Genomic DNA, 17,039 nt, shown 5'->3' with positions numbered 1-17,039 from the left:
CTTGAGTGAAAAAAACTATCTAAAAAGGTCACAGATTGCATGGTTCTATTGAAATAACATTCTTGTGGTGATGGAGCTATTCCATAGATAGATATTTTTTAAATTGAATTATAGTTGACACACAATATTACATTAGTTTTAGGTGTTGTGATTTGCTTTCTTCACTTCATGTTTACATTGTCTTTCCATGTCCTTAGTAATGCTGAAAAATATGCTTCCATGGTTGCACTGGGGATTCCATATGTGGAGATGCTATTACTTATTACCCGTTTGGTGTATAGGGACAGTTAATTTTATTTTCCTATTATAAATAACACTAGAGTAAACATCCTTTTACACAAATTTCTGAGATCTTCTCTGATTACATCAATTAAATTCTTATATAAGTAAATTACTTAAAATAAGTTCCTAGAGGGGCACCTGGGTGGCTCAGTTGGTTAAGTGTCTGCCTTCGCCTCAGGTCATGATCCTGGCATCGAGCCCCATGTCAGGCTCCCTGCTCGGCTGGGAGTCTGCTTCTCCCTCTCCCTCTGCCCGCTCTGCCTGCTTGTGCGTGCTCTCTCTCTCAAATAAATAAATAAACAAAACCTTAAAAAAAAAAAAAATTCCTAGAAATAGAATGAATTTTTAAAAATAAATTCCTAGGAGTAAGATTGCTAAGTCAAAAGGAATATGCATTTTGAGAAGTATTGCTGACCTGCCCCCTAGCAAGTTGTGTCAATTTACTACTCCTACCAACAGTGTTTGTATCAGTGAGCAAATCATTCAAGGCCTTCCACATTTTCTCCTAATAGGCTTTTCCATGCACCCTTTCTTCCCAGTACATTCCTGTATGAAGCCTCTGCTTCAAATGCCCTCTGTTCCAGTTACATTGTTTTGTTCAGTGTCTCTCAAACATCCCCCATGGGTACCATCTGTGGGCCTTTGTCATGCCTTTTTAGAAATGTCTTCCTCCTCTTCTGCATTTTTGAGTCATATTTCCATAATTCAAGTCCCAACCCCTCTGCAAAGCCTTGCCTGATTGTCCAATTTGGTAAACTTCCTCTGAAGTTCCTCTACCTTTATTGTCTGTGCCACCCATTTGTCACTTGTCACATGTTGTGATTTGTCTTTTTATATACGTCTGCTTTGTTTTCTGAAGAACTCATATAGTACAAAATTACACTTAAAAATCCCTTTTATTACCCATAGCACAAATGGAGCTTTGTGTAACTATATTGTGATACATATAATGTATATAATAACATATAGTATAAAACTCCAATGAGGGGTCATAATGAACACTCCCCCTTATTCCAGTCACCACCACCACCAACAAAAACAGGTATCCCTGTCAGGGCTGTCCCACACTCCAAGAGGCTCACACCTCAGCTTCCTTGAACTTAAACTTCCTTTGTGCTATATTTATCTAAACTATCTAAAAATGATAGGGGCTCTTTTCCACATAGCACTTAAGGAATAGCTAAATTCAATTTTAAGTCATAAAATTATGATGATAATCTGGTCAATGTCTAGAATCAGGAATCAAAATCAATTTGACAAAGGATATATATACACTGCAACAACAAACCTAAGTATCAGTTTTTAAAAATACTTAACCTGAATGTTATAGAAGGTCTAGATACTGTTGGTGATCAAAAACGATACTCCTTCAAGAAATACTGAGATCAAAAACATGTCAAAGTCACATTATCTAAATAATGAAATACATAATGCAAATATGCCATAAGAAGCTGAAAATTCTATCATTTTATGTTGCATTTAGATACAACAGGTGCTGCTTCATCCTAACTAAATCATTACAACTAGATCATCAAAGTAACCAGGTAACTTTCGTGGCAATCTTAGGAGATAAAGTACATGAGAAGATAGTTAAAATGGACATTTGTCATCCTTTACAGTTCATAGAGGCTGTCATCCTGCTGGAGTAGCATGAGCACACTTTCCAGTAGACATCGATTGTACAAACAAAGAATTGGAGACCTAAGGAGATTGAGGCTTGGTTAAAGCCACACAACCAGTAAGTGGGGGTCCCTGAGTCTCACACCCAGCTCTGTCTGCTTCTCAGTCTAGTTCACTCTCAGGTATAACTTGTACTTCTACTGCATATTAAGAGCAGGTTTCAGGTTTAGAGGCCTCACCCTGGCCTCAGGATCTTTGCACTTTCCATTCTCTCTGTCTGGACTGTCTCGCAGACATCCATTTGGCTCGTTACCTCACCTCCTTCAGTTTTCTGCTCTGATGCCACTTTCTTTGGGAGTTCTTCTCTGATTATTTAAAATCCCATTTACCCTCACCCCCACACACATACCCAAGAATTTCTCTGCCTTTTTCTTGCTTTATTTTTCTCCAAGCACTTACCAGCCTCTGATATGTTATATATTTACTTGCTGACACTTGCACATAAGCTCCACAAGAACAGAAGTAAAAATTCCTAATAAAAATTCTTCTGCTCCCTGTGGTATCCTAGAGCTAAAGCAATGGATGGCTTCTAGAAGACAACAAATATTTGTAGGATGTATACAAATTAAAAAAATAAATCCATGTAATTTCAAGTTTGAATTCATAGCAGTACAATTGTCTTCTGTGGCCATAGTCTGAACAGCCTGATTTCTAGCTCTGAGGTTTTCATTCATTCACTGATTTGCTTTACTTCACATAATTTATCACTGCCTGAAACTTTATTATGTACTTATCCATGTACTTATTTATTATCTGTCTCTTTATTTTACTATAGTATTAGCTCTAAGAAGGCAAGGGCTTTGCCTGTCTTGTAAAGGGCTATATCCCCTCACAGAAAACAGTACCTGGCACATAATAGGAGTTCAAGAAGTAGCTCTGATAAGATAATAAATTAGTAAGTGTATTCATTTAAGAACATTTATTGACCACCTGGCATGACCTGTCTTTAGTTTTATGAGGGAGAAAAACAACTCAACAGGGAATTGCAACATAGGTAGGATTTACCATGGAAGGGGGAGAAATGTGCAGATACGCCTAACCTGATTGTGAAGGGTTAGTGGAAGACTTTAAGCAGGATTTGGCATGAGTAGATTCTCTTTATCATCTCACTGTGGCATTTGAAAGGAAGGACAAGGCAGCAAGAATCACTGCTCATTACCAGATCCGCAAAGTCAGCAAACTGTAGGCATGAGCTGGGACTATACCACCCGATAAGCCTCCACCCTGGCAGGTACAGAAAGCCAGTCACAGACCCAGCCTTCTGGAAGTGGACGGGCTAGACTGTCCCATGGCTCCATGGGGACATTCAAACTCCACGACAGTGCTTGGGGACAGCTTATGGGTGTCTGAAATGCCCGCCAGGAGCTTTTCTCACTAGTGTAAAACCTGGAAATAAGCAAAGCTGTAAAAATCTATATATCTTGATAAGCTAGTAATTCACATTCTAAATAACTCTAGAAAGTAATAGAAAGATTAAAAACTCTCCTTTCCCCACTTCCATCATGCATACAATTTAAAATAATACATGCAAATATTACATTTAATACTTGGAGATTTTTCTAAATAATTAGCTGGGTAAGCAGAAGATAAAAGTGATCCTATGAATCAACTTCGACTGACTCTAGTTTCTTGAGACCCTATGATAATTTGTGTCAGCAAAATCAACTTCCACCTGCATATAATAGGGAGAGAAATAGTAGGGGGCCTGTAAATGTGGGGGCAGAGGGATCTGTGCCTCTGGGGAAAACTTCAGGCACAGTGAGGGGAAAAAGCTTAGTGAAGAGCGTGTGTCCATTCATTCAGCTCACCTGTAGTTGGCCCTGCATGTGAAAAGCATGGTTTTAATTCTCTAACAGGAATCAAGGCTGGAGGGTAATAAATAGACCCACACAAATGCATTCAACTGATTTTTTTAAGAAATTGAGGTCAAACTCACATAACATAAAATTAGCCATTTTAAAGTGACTTTGAGTGCATTCACAATGTTGTGCAACTACCATCTCTGTCTAGTTCCAGAACACTTTTATCACCCCAAAAGGAAACCCCATACCTGTTTAGTATTCGCTCCCCAATCTCCCTTCCCCCTGCCCCATCTCTGAGAATTCACTTATTCAGGATATTTCATATATATGGAATCACACAATATGTGACCTTTTGTGTCTAGCATCTTTCACTTAGCATAATGTTTCAAGGTTCATCCACTCTGTAGCATGTATCAGTACTTCATTTCTTTTTATGGCTGAATAATACTCCATTGTATGTATATACCGTATTTTGTTTATCCGTTCATCAATTGATAGACATTTGGGCTGTTTGCATCTTTTGGCCATTGTGAATCATGCTGCGGTGAATATACATGTGCATGTACTTATTTGAGTATCTGTTTTCAATTCTTTTTCGCATATACTACTAACTGATTTTTGGCAAAGAGGCAAAGCAATTCAATAGAGGAAAGACAGACTTTTCAACAAATGGTGCTGGAGCAATTGGACATCCATAGTCAAAAAAATAAACCATGACTTGCCCCCGATAACCTTGTAAAAAATTAATCCAAAATGGGTCATAGATTTAAATGTAAGATGTAAAGCTGTAAAAACTTCTAAAAGGAAACTGGTGCAGTCACTCCAGAAAACAGTATGGAGTTTCCTCAAAAAGTTAAAAATAGAGCTACCCTACGACCCAGCAATTGCACTACTAGGTATTTATCCAAAGGATACAAGCATAGTGATTTGAAGGGAAACCTGCACCTCAAATGTTTATAGCAGCAATGTCTCCACAATAGCCAAACTATGGAAAGAGCCCAGATGTCCATCGAGAGATGAATGGATAAAGATGTGGTGTGTGGGGATGGCATAGCCACTCTGGAAGGATAGTTTGGCAGTTTCTTATAAAACTAAACATGCATTTACCATAATGACCTGGTGATTGCACTCTTGGGTATTTATGCCAGAGAAATGAAAACTTATGTTCACACAAATATCTGTACATGAATGTTTATAGCAGCTTTGTTTATAAGCACTCCAAACTGAAAACAGCCCAACTCTGGTACATTCATATTGTAGAATACTACTCAGCAATCAAAAGTAGTGAACTATTGATACAGGAAACAACCTGGATGTTTCTCAAGGGCATTATGCTCAGTGAAAAAAGTCAATCTCAAAAGGCTAATACTTTATAATCTTATTTATATAACATTCTCAAAATGACAAAACTATAGAGATGAAAAACAGATTAGAGGTTGCGATGGGGCAGGGACAGGTGTTAGGAGAGGATGTAAATATATATGGAGTGTACGAGAGGGTTCCTTTGTGATGATGGAGCAGTCTGGTGTCTGGATTGTGGTGGGGGCTACATAAATACATATGCTTGGGATTACGTATGCATATATGGCATAGAAACGCAAACACACACAAATGAGTGCATGGAAAAATTGGTGAAAAAGTGAACACGATCTGTAGTCTAGTTAACAGCATTGTACAAATGTGGATTTCCTGTTTTGATATTGCATATACGATGTCACCATTGGGGAAAGCTGGATGAAGGGTACTACAAGTATTTCAAAATACAAACTTAAAAAAAAAAAACCTAAATAGTGAGTAAAAATGCTGGTAAAAAACTTAGAAATACCTGTATTTTGAGCATATAAATGAGAGTGTGACTTTAGGCCTTGCTGCATATTCCAGGCGAGCTAGAGGGAGTCCGTGCCTTCTAGGTGCTTAGGTAGTGGGTAGGATGGTTCAGTGAATGGCACATTGTCTCATAGGAGGTGAGCATGTAAACAACCTCCTATAATCTCTGAATCAAATACATTGATTAATTTCAAGTAAAGTGTGCAGGAATTGAGAGGAAAGAGATTTTAAAGTAGTCCAAGAGGCTGGGAAAAATTTCTTAGGGGAGGTGTTTTCTGATACGAACCTTGAAGGATGGGACTGATTCTGAAAGTACAGAAGAGAGTAAGGAAATTTTTCATGTGGATCTTAGAATTTTTTTTTTTTTTTTTGGCTAGTATTTTTAAAATCAACCTTCTACTTTTTCCCCAAACTTATTCTTTCATGCCTTTGGCCTAGGAACCTAGATGAGTTTATATATGGTAAAAATGCACCACAGGGACTGGTTTGAAATGTGCTTATTTTGAGGCTCAAAGAGTGTTTAACGTCACTTCATAGTTCTTCAAAGAGAAGTACTTTGAGAGAGAACTTGAATTCCTGGGTCCTATAGCCATATGCCTAGAGGTACCAAGCTGCAGTCATGTAGCTGGGAACCCTGCCAAAATAAAAGAGTATTTCTTCCATCCTCATAGTTTTGTTTTGTTTTGTTTTGTTTATCAAGAACAACTTGAAAAATGAATCCCACCAAGTGCTGCTGACAATAAAGAATATTGCCCCAGGTAGGGACACAACAGACCATTTGCAGTTAACAGAGTCTTGATTCTATATTTTCTTGCATCTACTTAAATTTGGGCTCCAGCCCAGAGGAGCCCAATTCCAAAGGAAAGCTAAGTGCCAGATATAAATAGACCCGGACAGAGCACAGGCAATTTATTCTATCATTTGTTGTAATGAGGAACTTACATTTTACTTGGCCCTGCCTTACCTTGTTGGCAAGTGTTAACTCTATTATTTATCTAGTGAAGTTTTCCTCTATTTTTGCAAACACGAATTTGTACTTTAGAAAGAGGACTGCAAGTCCTTTCAACTCTGTAGAGAAAGGATGCCCTTGCAGAGCCAACCGTTAGGGTGCACATACAACTACAGCCAGAAGCTGGGTGTTTGGCTGAACGGTGCCCTGGAGCTTACCTTATTAAACAACCTCGTTTTGCAGGTGAGGAAACCGAGACCAGAAGAAAGTACTCCTTTGTTGCAGAATAAGCGGAGTTTAAACTGCCCATTCGTGTATTTGTTCGTTCAGTACATTCTGAGCGCCTATGAGCCAGATGCTGTTCTGGATGTTGGGGGACATGGGGACCCTCCCCCAGGGAGCTGACAGAAGTGCTTGCAAAGGAGGGACTAGAGAATTAAAAAGTAAACAAGCGAACTTCCAATTTCATCACAGTGTCAAGTACTGTAGAGAAAGAAGTCCCGGGAGAGCGACTCTCTGATGCGGGTGGGAGGGGCTCAGAGAGGGCCGTTGCCAAGAGGCACGTGTAAGCTGAGGCCTGAATGATGGGAAGGAGCCATTTGTTTTACGACAGTGGCAGAGATTGTTGCAGGTAGAGGAAGAGCTGAAGCCCTGAGGCAGGAAGGTGCCTGGCAGTTTCAAAAGAGCAGAAAGCAAATGATTTCAGAAGGAGGGAGATGTGCTGGTAGGCGGAGAACTTGAGGGTTGAGACCCTACAGGCCTTGTAGGCCTAAGGGGCGACTTTTGAGATGTTGCAGGTTTGAGCAAAGGAGTTGCAGGATCTGGTTTACATTTTAAAAATAGTTCATCGTGTATCATGTGGAGTGAATGGTAGAGAAGCAAGAGCAGAAGCAAGGAGACTACTGGTACAGTCAGGCCAGACGAGAAGGAATGGCCTAGAATAGGGTGGTGGCAGAGACGAGTGAGGCAAGTGATTGCATTTAGGATATATTTTGGAGACAGAACTGTTAGGACTATGGTTGGATTAGATATGGGTGTGAGGCCAAATGAGAGTAATCAGAAGGACTGAAGTTTTTGGCTTGAGTAATTGGGTAGGATCCTTTCCTGAGATGGGGAAGTCTGGAGAGGAGTAGGTTGGGGAGAGTGTGGGTAGGGTGAGGAAACATTTATCAGAAAAAAATAAAGCGGTATCGAGAATGGGGGAAAACAGGAGTAGATCCATTTTGGTAGAACAGTAAATGAAGGCCTCACTCAGAAGTTGACATTTAAGGTGAAATCTGAAAGGCACAAAGCCAGCTAAGAGAACATTCCAGATAGAGGGAACCACAGGTGCAGAGGCGCAAGAGAAGAAATGGCTTAGCAAGTCAGAGGTAGGTGAAAGGAGCTATTGTGACTGCAGGGCAGGGAGTGAGATAATCAAAAGAGTGGTTTCTATTTTTCGTACTGCTCAGGAACAAGTTTAACACTGTAACTTAGATGTGCAAAAAGAAATATTGCTTTTTTTTCCCTCTATCACTGACCTGATTTTCCTCGCAGCTGCTACCCTGAATAGGAGTGGAGACTGTAAGAAGGGACCAGAAATTTAAACCTGCCCATTTGTGGTATATTCATTGCTTTCAGAGAACTCCATTGCCTTCACAACGTGTGTGTGTGTGTTTGTGTGCACACTGGGGGGGAGACTTTGGGTCCACACACCAGTCGTGTACTGCTTTCAAGCTCCCCTTGCCTCCATCTTGACAGGAGCCAAGCTCCTGTCGTGTACTTGTCCATCCAGTCAGGTGACATGTCTTGGGAGAACTCTTAGTCTGCTCTCTGGGCTCAGTCGGCCTGGAGGTCTTTCCTCCAGACTCACCCCTACTTCCATTTTCTCTGATGCCACAGTTCCTTCTCCCTGAGGTTTGAGAGCACCTGTGACTCCCAACTTAAGGCACTTCTGAGTCACCTCATCATTGTTCTGTGGCATCTTTCGCGGCAGGAACATCATCTCACATCCTTCACGAGGCTAGCAGGAACCTGGGGCTCTTCTGTGCCATATGGCAGCCAAGGAAGTCTCTGGGTAATTAAGTGTTCTCACTCCCTGACTGGGCTATGCTGCCATTTTTACTTTGCTGTGGTCTTTCATTGTTGGTGCTCTGTGTGGAGATGCCCTCTCAGAGTTGTCATTGGGAAGGGGCAGCAGCTCTTCCACTTTTGACTTCCTTCTTGACCCTCGACCTGTCTGATACCTGCCCCAGCGATGTTATGGTCTGGGGAGGTGTGGTGGTATCCATAACACATATGCATCTGACAATTGGCTTTCTCTACCTCTCTTCTTTTTCTAGCAAATTCTCTGACTAGAAGAAGCAAGTGTCCTTCTTCCTCCTTATGATAGTTTAAAAACATATCTGCAAATTCTCTGATACTCTTTCATCAAGAGGTGGAGTCTATGTCACTTCCCTTGAAACTGGGTGGACGTTTGTGTCTTCCTTGATGAAAAGAACATGGCGGAAGTGATGTGGTGGGACAGAGGCTGGATTAGAAAATGCTGTGCTGCTTCTGCCAGATTCTCTTGAGACTCACTCTGGGAGCTTTTAGCTACCATGTGAGAAGCCCAGCTACCCCGAGGCCACCATTCAGGGAGATTATGTGGGGAGATGAGAAAGAGAGGGAGAGGGGAGGGAGGGAGAGATCTGAGGAGCTTGAGCTGTTAGTTGTTCAAGTATGCCAGGCCAGGTGCCAACATGCTAGTTAAGAAGGTGTCAAGATGTTATCAGTTTCAACCACTGTCTGATTGCAACCTCAAGGGACAATCTGATCAGGAAGCACCTGGCTGAGTTCATTCAATGCTCAGATTTATGAGCAAAATAAATGATTGCTCCCATTCTTTTGGGGTGGTTTGTTAATAAAGATTGGAGTACTCACTCCTCCTGGAGCTCACATTCTTACCAGTATTTTTCTTCTACCTTCAATAATCTGTACACTATGCCTCATAATTAAGCAATAGGTCCAGGCCTTCAAGTAGAATGACCAATTACCCTGATTTGACTGGGACTGAGCGGGTTCCTAAGATGTGGGACTTTCAGTGCTGAAACCTGGGAATATCCTGGGCAAATTGAGATGAGTTGGTCACCCTATTCCAAAGTTTGCTTTCAAGCTGAAGAAATTTTGGGATTTTTAGAATTATTGCTTCACTATGAATTTTAATAAGAAGTGGCTTTGGGCTTGGATGCTGACCCATTGTTCTAGAGGATATCTGTCCTCCCAAAGGGAGTCAATGAGTAGGCTAATGCAGGCAAAGATAATTATAGGATCTGAAAAATATTTCAAAAATATCTCCCACAGATGGGGAAACTGGATCAGACAAGGTCACTGACTTTTCCAAGGGCAAATAGTGACGAGGCCATAATTTGGGATACAGATAGTTGGACTTCAGTCAAGGGCTCTTACCTCCATATTATGTCATTTCCAATCCTCATCGATCTTTACCCTGTGAGTACGGTATAATAGTGAACCCTGGATACTATTTAGGCTGAAGGAGAGATGTCCTTGCCAGTAAGATAGTTCACCATCTTCAGCTCTAGGCAGTGCACAGATTGGAGTAAAATCTAATCTGAGCCATACCTGGACAAACAGAGAACCAGAAAATACATCTCAATTAAAACAAAACCCTAAACCAACGTCAGGTCTGTTTTGAAATGGAGTTTTAACAGTCACATCAGAAATGTTGGTGAAAAATTGCAGGCCCTGGTACTGCTGTCCCAGAAGAAGCCCAGCTAACTTTGGGTCCCAGTTTTAGGGCTCTCCTCGAAAGTAAAGGATGGGGCAGCTTCCAGCCAGCAGCAGGGCAGGTATAACTAGATATGGGCCAACAAGTGTTTCTGGGTGTGTCTTTTGGCAACGAAACCTGGACTGCTTTAGCAAATAAATAGGAGGCTGGTAACTATCTGCTCTGCCTAGGGCTGAGGATGGAGGACTAGGTGGGAGGAAGGGTGGAGAAGGAGAATATTACTTGAGGTCTGACTTGGCAGGAAACTGCCATTATGCTGCTTGCCCCACCTCTGTTTAGAAAGTGTATGTGGTATGCTTGTGTGTGGGCTGTGTGTGCACCTAACCACTAGAGCAGAGCTTTTATCAAAGAAAGCAAATTGCTCACTGATATGACATGGCCACCCAAAAGCCAGCCCTATCCCGTCCAAGGGATCCAGGAGGAAGCTCTGTTTTGACCGGCAAGGCAACGTGGTGAGGAGGCTGTGAATCATACATGGTTAGATTTGATTGGCATGTGAGCAGGCGTGAGTTGCATTTCATTTAATGATTATAAGATAAAGCCCTATAATTTTGCACAACCTAGAACTCATTCAGGAGCAACTGAAATTAGTTTAAAAAGAAAGAGTCAGAGCTCTTGGGATGGGGTACTATTTTGAGATTTTTAACCTTTGCTCTTCTTCTGTATTTCCTCTTTTTTTCCTCCTTCCATTGAAGCAGGCAATTAAGTTTGTTCTTTGCTTCCATGGGGGGTGGGGGGTGGGGTTATGGTTGAGAGGAGAGCAAGCCTTGTCTGCTTGTCTTCCTGGCTTTAGGAGCAGAGGTGGGGAGGGTGTGGGTCAAAAAAGCACAGAAACAACATATTGGCCAGAAACCCAAAAGAAAAAAAGATTTCTCCAAGACAAGAGAGATCTCCCAGGACTGGAAAGAGAGAGAACATGAGGAGAACAGAGAGCTCTAAAGTCCTGAGACAGGGGCGCCTGGGTGGCTCACTCGTTAAGCGTCTGCCTTCGGCTCAGGTGGTGATCGCAGGGTCCTGGGATCAAGCCCCGCATCGGGCTCTCTGCTCAGAGGGGAGCCTGCTTCTCCCTCTCCCACTCCCCCTGCTTGTGTTCCCTCTCTCGCTGTGTCTCTCTCTGTCAAATAAATAAATAAAAATCTTAAAAAAAAATAAAAAAATAAAGTCCTGAGACAGAGAAAAAACATGCCCTGAATCTTTCAACATTCATTCACTCAATTCCTGTATGCACCATGCACTGTCCTAAGAGCACTGAACAAATACATAAAGACCCTTGCACTCCTGGAGCTTACATTTCAGTGACTATCAAAACATATGGGTTTCTGATATGCCAGAGGCTATTCTAAGTGCATGGGATGTATTTACTTCTCAAGACCCATTGAATTAGATACTATATTCCCAGCTCACAAGTGAAGAAGTTTCAACATAGAAAGGTTACATAATTTGCTGATCTCCTAGCTAGTAAGTATCAGAGGCTGAACATTGAACCCAGACAAGCAGGCTTCATTGCTCTTAACTGATTGCTTAATTTCTAGGCAGGGCTTTGGGAGGGTGGCAAGGCACTAGAGTTGAGAAATCTGCGTGGAGCAGTTTCACAGAGACTCCCATGCCCCAGGTAGGTTAGGACGGCAGTGAAAAGACCCTGAAATTCTAGGGGCTGCTGCCTGTGATGATGGATGTCTCTGAGTCAGTCTTCCCCTGAGTGTGTTCCACTGCCCCAAATTCTGGGAGGCCAGCATGAAAACAGAAATTAAGCTGAGTTAAACGAATACAGATGATAAAATAGATGACCAAAAAATAATAAGAGAAAGAGAATAAATGTTTTTGTAATCCTGAGTCTGTAGACTAAGAGCCAGCCGTGTATTTTGGGAAGTGTAGGAATTAGAGAAAGCTATGTGCTGCCCGTGGGAGGAGTTAAAAATCCCAATCCCTTCACATGTTCCCCATCCGCCCCCCTCCCCACCGCCTGCCCAGAATTAGGGCACTGTACAAGGGGACTAGGATTTCATGAAGGTGGAAGCCCAATCAGGTAGATAGAGCTTATATTAAAAAAATAAATAAATAGGGCGCCTGGGTGGCTCAGTCAGTTAAGTGTCTGCTTTCCGCTCAGGTCATGATCCCAGGGTCTTGGGATCGAGCCCCACATCGGGCTCCTTGCTCGGCAGGGAGTATGCTTCTCTCTCTCCCTCTGCCTGCCGCTCCCCCTGCTTGTGCTCTCTCTCTCTGTCAAATAAATAAATAAAAATCTTAAAAAAAAATAAAAAAAATAAAAATAAAGTTCATCACTCCAATCTTTGTTTCTGACATTGCATTGACTTCTTTCTGAGTCTGACTCCTGCCTCCCTCTTATACAGACCATTGTGATTATACTGGGCTAATCTGGATAATCCAGGAAAATTGCTGAGTTTCTATTGATCAAACTCCCTCTTGGTCTGATTGATCCAAATGTCAATTAGTGATGGACAGTCTTAACATTGCAGTTGTGTGAACTGCTTTTAAACAAAGCAAGCATGGCCCGTGTTTCATATTTTACATAGCCCAGAATATGTTTTTATTTTTCTTGGTACATATCCAACCATTTTGAATTCAATAAGATTTGAACTTGAAATACCTCAAGTACAATGTCACTCATCAAAGAGGAGAGGAAATTTTACACAGATTGATCATGTTTACTTATTACAAGCTATACTGGTTTTCTCATCTGAAACCCCAAGAATTCTTTGTGTATGTGTTGTCCTCCAGCTTGGGTATCTAGTGCATGGACACCCTGTCTGTAAATTCAGTCCTAGGTGGTTACCTGCTTTTTCTTCAGGAGAGAGAACTACTGACTCCAGTAAGTGCTCCTTTAACATCCTGCTCATATTGCAACTGCTAAATTCAAGTCATTCTCGGGGCAGAATGGCTCAGTTGGTTAAGCGTCTGCTTTCAGCTCAGGTAATGATTCCAGGGTTCTGGGATGGAGCCCCATGGCAGGCTTTCTGCTCAGTGGGGAGCCTGTTTCTCTCTCTTTCTCTGCCTCTCACCCCAGCTTGTGCGTGCTCTCTCTCTCAAATAAATAAATAAATTAAAAAAAAATTCAAGTCATTCTACTATCATTATGTGTCTGTCTATGCCATTGATTGCTGGGCTCTTCAGGTCATGTTTATATCTTCAATCTTTGTATCCAACATAGTGAACATGGCATCTGAGGTATTGTGAGTCCTCCACAGATATTTGTTAAATGGATTCGTTTATTGAAGAAAGAACAATACTTTGATTCCATGATGAGAGCTTTACATCATTTCTGGTTTTCCTTTCCCTTGCATACCAGAAAACTTCAAGCCAGATTGCTCTGTGACAATAACTCTCTCATCTTAATTCTAAAAGATATTTTGCTTCTGTTCTTATTTTTCTTTAAATTAACCTATGTATTTTTATTATATGTAATGCCAAATGCTTTTTAGAACTACAAAGAACATAACTTATAAATAACATGTTTGGCAAATTTTGATTCATCTGGGATTTATGTTTAAGGAAGACCGATGCCTTTCACCATAGTGAACCTAATCACTATGATGGTAACAGTAGGAAAAACCAAGGAGCAACAACTATCAGATAAACATGGGAAGGTGGTGTGCATTGTGCTTATCAACAGGAAAGACAAAATAGGGATCAAAGAATTGACTGCTGATGTGGAACTTCAAACAGGTACATTTCTATGTCTGGTACAGATGGCTATTATATTGCTAGAAGAATCATGTTGAAAACATTTATTTTACTTTTAGTTATTTTTTTTTAATATCTAGGAGAAAGAAAAGGACAGAGAAAATCTAAAGGATTTCTCAGAGGAAAAGGAATATTATAAACCTGGTGAGAAAGCTGCCCAGTGGTCCAATTATGAGAAAGGCAGAGAGAAGATCCTCGTACCAAGGTCAGACGGAGTCTGGAAGGTGCACCTCAATCACAACGAGAGAAAAACAGTATTTGAGATTGGGGAATGGTAGCCTTGGCTAGTCACAGGGACATAATCAATAAGAATATTGTTTTGTAAAATGAGGAGGATATTCTCTGTGAAATTACTCTTGGTTTTGTTACAGGCTTACCAAAAGGCCTAGGGCCAGAGTGAAATGGGAAAACAGGAAACAACAGGAGAAAAGAAAAATCAAAATGCTTGATGACAAGACAGAGCTTTATTTATTAAAGTTTTTACTTCGGAAAATTTGAGAAAGTAAAAAAGTTCATTTTTTTTTAACTGAAAATAGACCATTGGTTTTACTTAGAAAGCAAAGAACACTTTCTAAATGAATACAAATAAATGGAAGAATCCACAAAGAAGCAGTCATCTCATCATTACGTGAGTCAGTAGTCACTCTGTAAGGTGACCAGAAATATCTGGTTTTGTTTTTTTAACCCTGAGGATATAAAATTTTCTAATTTTTTACCAAAGGTTAAACAAAGGTAGTTCAATCTTTAGTAAACAATTGGTTTTTCCAATTGGTCCAACAGTAGACAAGGTTTGCTCTTATAAATCAATTTGAGGGGCACCTGGATGGCTCAGTCAGTTGAGCGGCCAACCCTTGAGACTGCAGCTCAGGTGATGATCTCAGGGTCCTGGGATCAAGTGCTCAGTGGGGAGTCTGCTTGAGGATTCTCTCTCTCCCTCTCCCTCGGCCCCTCCCCCTGCTCACATGCTCTTTCTCTCTCTCAAATAAATAAATCTTTAAAAAAAAAATAAATGAACTCCAGTTTTAAAATGAAAAGTGTCCTCATTTAGAATGTTTTTGTTGCTCAAAGTTGGTAGGAATATCACGATATTGGTAAGTGGGGAAGGAAGGTGCCTATGGAAAATGCTGGGATCTATAAGTGGGAAAGGAAGTTCCAAGAGGGTTGGCTGTGCTTGGCTGTAGTGAGAGCTCTAGTTCTCGAGCTGCTCTCAGAAGGCACAAAACATTGAGCCCATCTGAAACGTCCTATTATCATGATTAACATTTAATCATGAGATTTCACATAAAAAGCCACATTTCTGATTTCTCTTGAAAAATCTGAGAGCATTCAACCGTAGCAACTATCACTGAGTAGGACTGAATAGCTGCTGCTCATTGGGACAGGGCTGGCTCCCTGTCATCCATTCCTTCCCACCCCTGTTTTCTTCAGACGTGGAGACAGAGTGTCAATTGCCATCCACCCATGAGATTGCACAGGCGTTTGTCTTATGGTAGAAGTAATAAGATATGAGAACATGTCTTATAACCTTGTCTATATCAAAAGTGTGAAATAGACCAAGATGCCACATAATTCAAGAACAATGGGCGAAAGCAAATTTCCTTATGGAAATGAAGAGTAACCTAGGGATTCATATGCATATAAAATAAATCTGTATAGAAATCACCTGCCTGTTTTACTCATTTGTTCCCTTGCAGACTTTGGGTTTAAAATGCCTGGTTTAGCTTTTGTAGCTGCGATCTCATCTTTGGGCACAGATCACCCCTGAGGCTAAAATAATATGTTTCTTTTTCCAAGAAACAGTTCCCTTTTCTTTCTTTTCAGTGAAACTCTGACTTTTTATGGTGGTAAAATGCCCACAGCTGGGTCTATGCCAAAAATTTTAACCACATTTAAGCCTTACTTCTCAGCTTCCTGTGTTGCTAGCCGTATAACCCAGTGCTGACCAATGAGCTGTAGGCAGAACATGCTGATGAGTGGAAGAATTCATTTACCTGTAAAAGGGAACAGGTGCAGTTTGTTTGGCCTTTTACTATTACCCCTTTCTTCCTGCTTGGAAATGGACAAGTTCTCTGGAGATGTAAAAACCATCTTTCACCCACAAGGAGACAGCCACGGGGGCAAAAGCCAATTTGTGAAGGATACTGAGCAGAAATAAAGCACGAGTCTAGGCCCTTGGGTACAGGTGAATAGCTAAACCAATTGCCAGTAACTATCTAGGTTTGATTATAAAAGACAAACCCTTCATTGTTTATATCATGGTTGTTTGGCTTTTCTGTTACTTGCAGACGTAGGCATTCCTAATTGATTCGTTCTTCTCCCCTCCCCTCCATTCATATGTGCACAATGCTTCTCACTATTTTGTACTTCCCACATCTGCCAAATTATGTCAACACCCCAATTCAGTTCCTACCAGACAATGTTTGCAAGGCATGGTGCTAGGATTTGGAATGCAGGATCCTATAAAGATGAGCAAGACAAATACTTTGTGTTAAGGTATCTTGTTATCTAGGGGCGCCTGGGTGGCACAGTCGGTTAAGCGTCTGCCTTCGGCTCAGGTCATGATCCCAGGGTCCTGGGATCGAGCCCCACATCTGGCTCCTGGCTCAGTGGGGAGCCTGCTTCTCCCTCTCCTCTGCCTCTCCCCCTGCTCATGCTCTCTCTCTCTCTCTGTATCTCTCTGTCTCAAATGAATAAATAAAATCTTAAAAAAATACAAAATAAATAAATAAATAATCTTGTTATCTAGAAGGGAGAATTAGATACTTGCACACAATAATTGCAACACAAAGTAGAGCAAAGACAATGTGCAGGTTGTTATGGAGTGTTCAAGGCGTGGGTGACAAATGCCATTGCACCTGGTTCCGGGCTGGAGTCATCAGGAGGGATTTCTTGGAGAGGGTGGAATTTGAGATGAGTCTTGAATGTTGGATAACATTTTAGAGGACTGCCTTCTAGAAAGGGACTGGTGGGAGGAAAGGCCTGGAGGCAGCAAATGTAGAACATGTTGGAGAACGAAGGTTCTATGGCCCCC

The sequence above is a fragment of the Halichoerus grypus genome, chromosome 1 (assembly GCF_964656455.1).
Source record: "Halichoerus grypus chromosome 1, mHalGry1.hap1.1, whole genome shotgun sequence".
Lineage (NCBI taxonomy): Eukaryota > Metazoa > Chordata > Mammalia > Carnivora > Phocidae > Halichoerus > Halichoerus grypus.
The sequence above is the reverse complement of the archived record's forward strand: the minus strand, read 5'-3'. Positions refer to the sequence as shown.